We start from the raw sequence: 5,849 nt of genomic DNA on the forward strand, positions 1-5,849 counted from the left end.
TTCCTCACCTCTCCGAGCTTTCGTTATTTCATTTGTAAACAACACATTGCTGTGGGAATTTACTGAGACTTGTGCAGTGCCTGGTGCTCTGTCAGGAAGCTCAAGTAAGGGCTGACTGTTACTACTAACGCTTTAAGCCCTGACACAGCCAAGAAGCAAGTAGGCCAGAAGGCGGATGTTACTGTTGGCATGGTGAAGGGTCAAAGATTGAGCACGAGTGGGATGGGTTGAAGGCATCAGAGGTACTTCCAGAAATGGCACCAGGTGCTTCCCTGCACATCCTATGACTTGAAAACAGTTTTCAGAAATTGCTCGGTCCACAGAAATGCTAATTGAACACAGGATTTGCATTGGCCCTGTCCACATTCATCAATGCCAGCACCGTTCCTCCCAATCTCCTTTGACTGTTCCTTGATCTATTGATCGACAAGCAATTGTCTGCAGCCAGCGTTTTCTCCCTAACAGAATCCCAAGAAGACAAAACTGGAGGAAATAAAGAGCTAGTGTGTAGGATCTCACTGATTCCAGCTTCTTTTAGGGTACTCCCCGTGACCACAGACTCTGTTGGGACATGATTATGTAATTAAAATCTTTCTTTCTTCCTTTCTTTCTCTGTTTTTGAAGTAAGTCTGTTTTCCCCTTTCCTTTTGGTTTCTGGAAATCAAAATAGCTGTGTTTTTTCTTTTGGCCTCTCCCTTTTAGCAAGTTCCTGCTTTGTATCTTGGAATAAATCTCTTCAACTAATGTTGAGATTATCCTTCTTTTTTCTATTTAAAAAAATTATTTTAATGTGTATTTACTTTTGGGAGAGAGAAAGAGACAGTGCGAGCGGGGCAGGGGCAGAGACAGAGAGTGGGAGACACAGAATCGGAAGCAGGCTCCAGGCTCTGAGCTGTCAGCCCAGAGCCTGACGCGGGGCTCGAACTCATGAACCGCGAGATCATGACCTGAGCCAGAGTCGGACACTTAACCGACTGAGCCACCCACGTGCCCCGAGGTTATCCTTCTAATGTGTCACACGCTTTGGTAGGTGCTGGCTTTGTAGAAGTGATGACACCTGCCCTTTTCAGAGCTCCCTAAACATCAGACGCAGAATCCCCACAAGGAGCCACAGTGGTGTAAACGTGGTTCCATCTCACCTTCTGTCTGAGAGCACTTGGCTTTGTCAACCCACCTTTCCTGTTTAAACCACCTGTCCCCAGAACAATGGTAATCCACTGGTTATAGCAAGGTCCTCAAGTTGGTTGAGGACCAACCAACTGGGAGTTTTTAAGAAAAGCTTTCTGAATCTGGGGGGCAGATGACCCCCAGTGACCATGGCAAAGTGGTCATGGCAAAGTGACCATGGCAAAGTGATGAGCAGAAGAGAAAGGTGATAGCATCTGATAACAGTTCACGTTCAGAGAGGTGGAGCTTAAGTGGAATTCTTGGGCTAAATGGTTTCCTTTGGGGTGGGGGCAGGATTTAAGAAGTTGCTTTCTAAAATAGGTTTCTTGGGGGCACTTGGGTGGCTCAGTCGGTTAAGCGTCCGACTTCAGCTCAGGTCACGATCTCGCGGCTTGTGGGTTCGAGCCCCGCGTCAGGCTCTGTGCTGCCCATGCCGAGAGTCTGGAACCTGCTTTGGATTCTGTGTCTCCCTCTCTCTCTGCCCCTCCCCCACTCACACTCTGTGTGTCTCCCTCTCTATATATCTCAAAGGTAAATAAACGTTAAAAAAAAAGAAAAAAAATTTAAAAAAACATTAAAAAAATTAAATAGGTTTCACTGTCCTGTCTATTGCAGGCCTACCTTTAATATGGGTTTCACATGCCTTAGAATAAAAAAGATGTGGTTTTTTTTTTTTTTTGCCCCTCCCCACCCCGACCTCTCCACAGACAACTCCTTTGTGAATTTGATCTTGAAGTTCTTTTAAGTCAGCTTTTCAAACTAATGTACATAAGAATCATCTGGGAATGTTGATAGAAATGTCGATCCCGACACAGTGGGTCTGGGGTGGGGCCTGAAACTGCCTTTCCAGCAAGCTCTCAGATGATGCTGATGGTCCCGGCTCGGGTACCAGACGCCGAATGGTGAGACCTTCCACGGCTGTTTCTTTTTTAAACAAATTTTTTTTTTTTAACGTTTATTTATTTTTGAGACAGAGAGAGACAGAGCATGAACAGGGGAGGGGCAGAGAGAGAGGGAGACACAGAATCTGAAACAGGCTCCAGGCTCTGAGCTGTCAGCACAGAGCCCGACGCGGGGCTCGAACTCACGGACCGTGAGATCGTGACCTGAGCCAAAGTCGGACGCTTAACCGACCAAGCCACCCAGGCGCCCCCCACGGCTGTTTCTTAAAGCCTTGTTACTCAAAGTGTGGTCTGTGGCCCAGTGGCATCCACATCACCTGGGGGCTTGTTAGAAGCCCCAGGTGGGGTTTAGACTCACCCCAGACCTCCCGAGTTGGAATGTGCGTTTTGAAAAAGGTCCTTCTTGCCCTGCCCCGTGGCTTTTAGGCGCAGGTAGAGTTTATGAAGCTCGATCTTGGAGGAAACCCCAGGGCCACCTGCACCAGACTCTCGTGGGCTGGGCCTCAGGCAGCTGCGGCTGAACGAAGTCCTCAGGTGATTCCCTAACCTCGGTGCGTCCTGGGTGCAGGGGAGTTCCTTGCAGTGACCCGGAAGGACAAACGCTCCTGCCATGCTCCTACTTACAACGCAGTGAGCTGAAGGCAGCTCGCCAGACGCTTTCATGCGGGTGAATATGGGACTCTTGTTCTGGGGTGGGGCAAAGGCTCCCGGGATTGCTGCCCGTTTGCGCAGAGGAAGGACCTACAGGAAGACTTTACCTGGAGCCAAGATGTGGGAGACCCTCGCGTGCAAACGAAGGTAAGTCGCCCACAGAGAGTGGCTGTCTCGTGAAGACGGGAAATCCTTAGTGACATTCCTCATTTTGTGAGCATTTGTCCTGAAATAAAGATGTAGTTACATCGTGCTTTTCGTTGTAATTGAAGTGAGTCTTCTCCAGGATTGCAATGCCTTTATCTGAGTACAGTTGGCATTTGACTTCAGAGGACACTGCTCAGTTGAGTAAAGGGTGTGTGTGTGTGTGTGTGTGTGTGTGTGTGTGTGTGTCAGAGAGAGAGAGAGGGAGAATGTGCTCAGAAGGCTCAACGGCAACAGTAATTTCTAGTAGGCCATTCAGTACACTGAAAATGCATCCAAGGGCAGAAGTCTCCCTTAACAACTTTTAGGACCAATTGGTGGTATTTACGATGAGAAACACATTATACGAACTAAGGAAGTCTTTATTTCCCCCTGGGGTTTCCTGGAGAACATAAAGTTTGACCCTGTGACTTTCCAGGAAGCCCTAGAGCGCATCGGTGTGCCTGTTCCTGGGGAAGGTTGAGGGACTCCCAAAGAAGGGCCCTGTGCTGGCAGATTAGAGGTGACAGAGGAACGCCCCACTGCTGTCGTGTTGTGGTTTGTTTTGTTTCGTCGTGGTATAGTCTGTAGCCCACTGTTTTGACCGGGCAGTTATCCCATTTGGCCAAGAACGATGGCCAGTCTGCACAATTCAGCGTTCAGGATGGGGCCGGGGGGCTTTGAGCCTTTTCTGTGTCTACACAAATGGACCCAGCTCCCTTTGTAAGCTGTTTTCCTTCCAAGCTCCTTAGCTATTTAGAAATAAACAGTCACGAGCGTTTCTTCTCAAATAGCTTGGCTTTTCCTTTGAGTGTTAGCGTTGTTAACATCACAGTGGAAAAAGTGTCATGCCTCCCCCCACGTAAAAAAAAAAAAAAATGGAACAACTACTGGCATAAGAAGCATTCCGTCAAAGAACTAATACACTGGGATAAAAACCAATTCAATACAAAGCTAGGAAAAAAGAATGCTAAAATTTCATTGATATCTAACATGAATGACAGCTGAGTGAAAAGGAGTGGTTCCGGTTTCTGTTCAAGTTTTGTTTTGTTTCTTTTTCTTGCTTTTTCTCTCCGAGTGCTGAGGTCAGTTCTCGGCAGCTAAAAGGATGCTGTCTCACCGGCAAAGATACCCGCTTCTCTTCATTAGGGTGACATTGTGATCCGCGGGCTCCGAAAGTGTACTAGATTCTGCCCTTCCATTTCTTGGCCAGCCTGATTGGAAGGAAAAAGTGCTGTCGAAGGAGTCTGGTAACTTCTCTCCAGGGAGAGGAACGCCCCACATTTCAGTAATTCAGGGAAGCTGTTTCTGAGCTTGGAAGGAAGCCACATCCATCTCCCTGCCTGAGGACAGAGTCTCAGGACGGGAGGCTTCAAGATTTAGCCGCAGCACCAGAAGCGCCTGGGGTCTGTCTCTGGGGATGTAGGACTTTGCCCGTGTCCCCTCTCCCAAGAAGACAAGACAATATTTTACAAGCATCTGTACAGGGAACTGTGGAGCCCAAAAGCCATTTTAAAAAGTCCTGTTTTGCAAGATTTTCTTTTCTTTGGCTGACTTGGTTGTTAAAGATTAAAGGCAAAAATATCAGGTCCTCCTTTACTGTCAGAGATTGGCATAATATCATGAGTTGAAGTTGGCAAGAATCACAAAGTCATCTGTGACTTTCTGAGAGTGAGAGGCCCCGTCTGTTAGAAAGGAAATAAGGCAAGAACCTTCTCTCAGAGTTTGGACACCTCCATTTAAAAAAAAAAAATTTTTTTTAACATTTATTCATTTTTGGGAGAGAGAGAGAGTGTGAGAGGGGGAGGGGCAGAGCGAGTGGGGGAGGGGCAGAGAGAGAGGGAGACACAGAATCCAAAGCAGGTTCCAGGCTCTGAGCTGTCAGCACAGAGGCCAACGTGGGGCTCGAACTCCCAGGCCAAGAGATCGTGACCTAAGCTGAAGTCGGATGCTTAGCTGACTGAGCCACCCAACTGCCCCTCCATTTTTTTTTAAGTTGATTAAACAATCACATACGTATTGGGTACCTACTGTGTGCCCCACATTCTGTAAACTTAGAATCTGCTCTTTCATTGTTCCTACAAGTTCCAAACCTCTTTATAAATGCTTCTTCATTTTCAGGGTGGAAATCCTGCAATCTGGAAATCAGAACGTGGTGCTAGGCTCCATAAACACTAACGATGTATGTTTTGAAATGATCTGGGTGACCTCATTACTGCTTTCACCATAATGTACTTTCAGAGTCAGACCTTGCTTAAAATGAAGAATGATACAGAGGTGCCCTGTACAGTTGTGGGAGTTGTACACTGCACTATCTCAGGAGTGTGCCACTTCTATCCTGTTATTCTAACAAAATAAGCACATTACAACAATCTTCTGACACATGAAAATATCTTTAACGAGGAGGTCCTTTACTGAATTTGCATGAAAGTACCTGGTTAGTGGTAGCCTGGAGAGAAGGAAGCGGCTTTCTTTCCTGAATCTGTCCATCATATCTTATTTCTAAACACTGTCTTTGGTTCTGAGAAGTCAGGGCATCAGGCCTACAAACCACAGCGTCTGGGTTAGATGACCCGGTACCCGTCCCTGCTTACCTGTCAGTTTGGAACTCAGGTCTCTGGTCCGCTGCAGCCCATGGGAAATCCCCACTGACACTCAGAACCAGCCTTCCTCTTGTGAGCCAATAAGCCCAGCTTCCTTGAAAGTGTCGCAGGTTAAATACGAATCTATAAATTTAGGTTTGCAAGGAAAACAAAAATCTTTGAAAATCTTCTATAACTCAACTTTATTTCTGCCTCCAAGAACTCCCCTCCCCCCAGTTTAGAGTGGCTAGTAGAAAATTTCTCATTTTTTTCTTGCTCAGCTCATTGGCCGTGGATTTGGGTAATAGTTCAGGGCCTTATGGATTGTGGGTGGGGAGTGGCCTACCTGGCCCGAGGGCCGTGT

Source organism: Prionailurus bengalensis, chromosome A3 (assembly GCF_016509475.1).
Source record: "Prionailurus bengalensis isolate Pbe53 chromosome A3, Fcat_Pben_1.1_paternal_pri, whole genome shotgun sequence".
Classification (NCBI taxonomy): domain Eukaryota; kingdom Metazoa; phylum Chordata; class Mammalia; order Carnivora; family Felidae; genus Prionailurus; species Prionailurus bengalensis.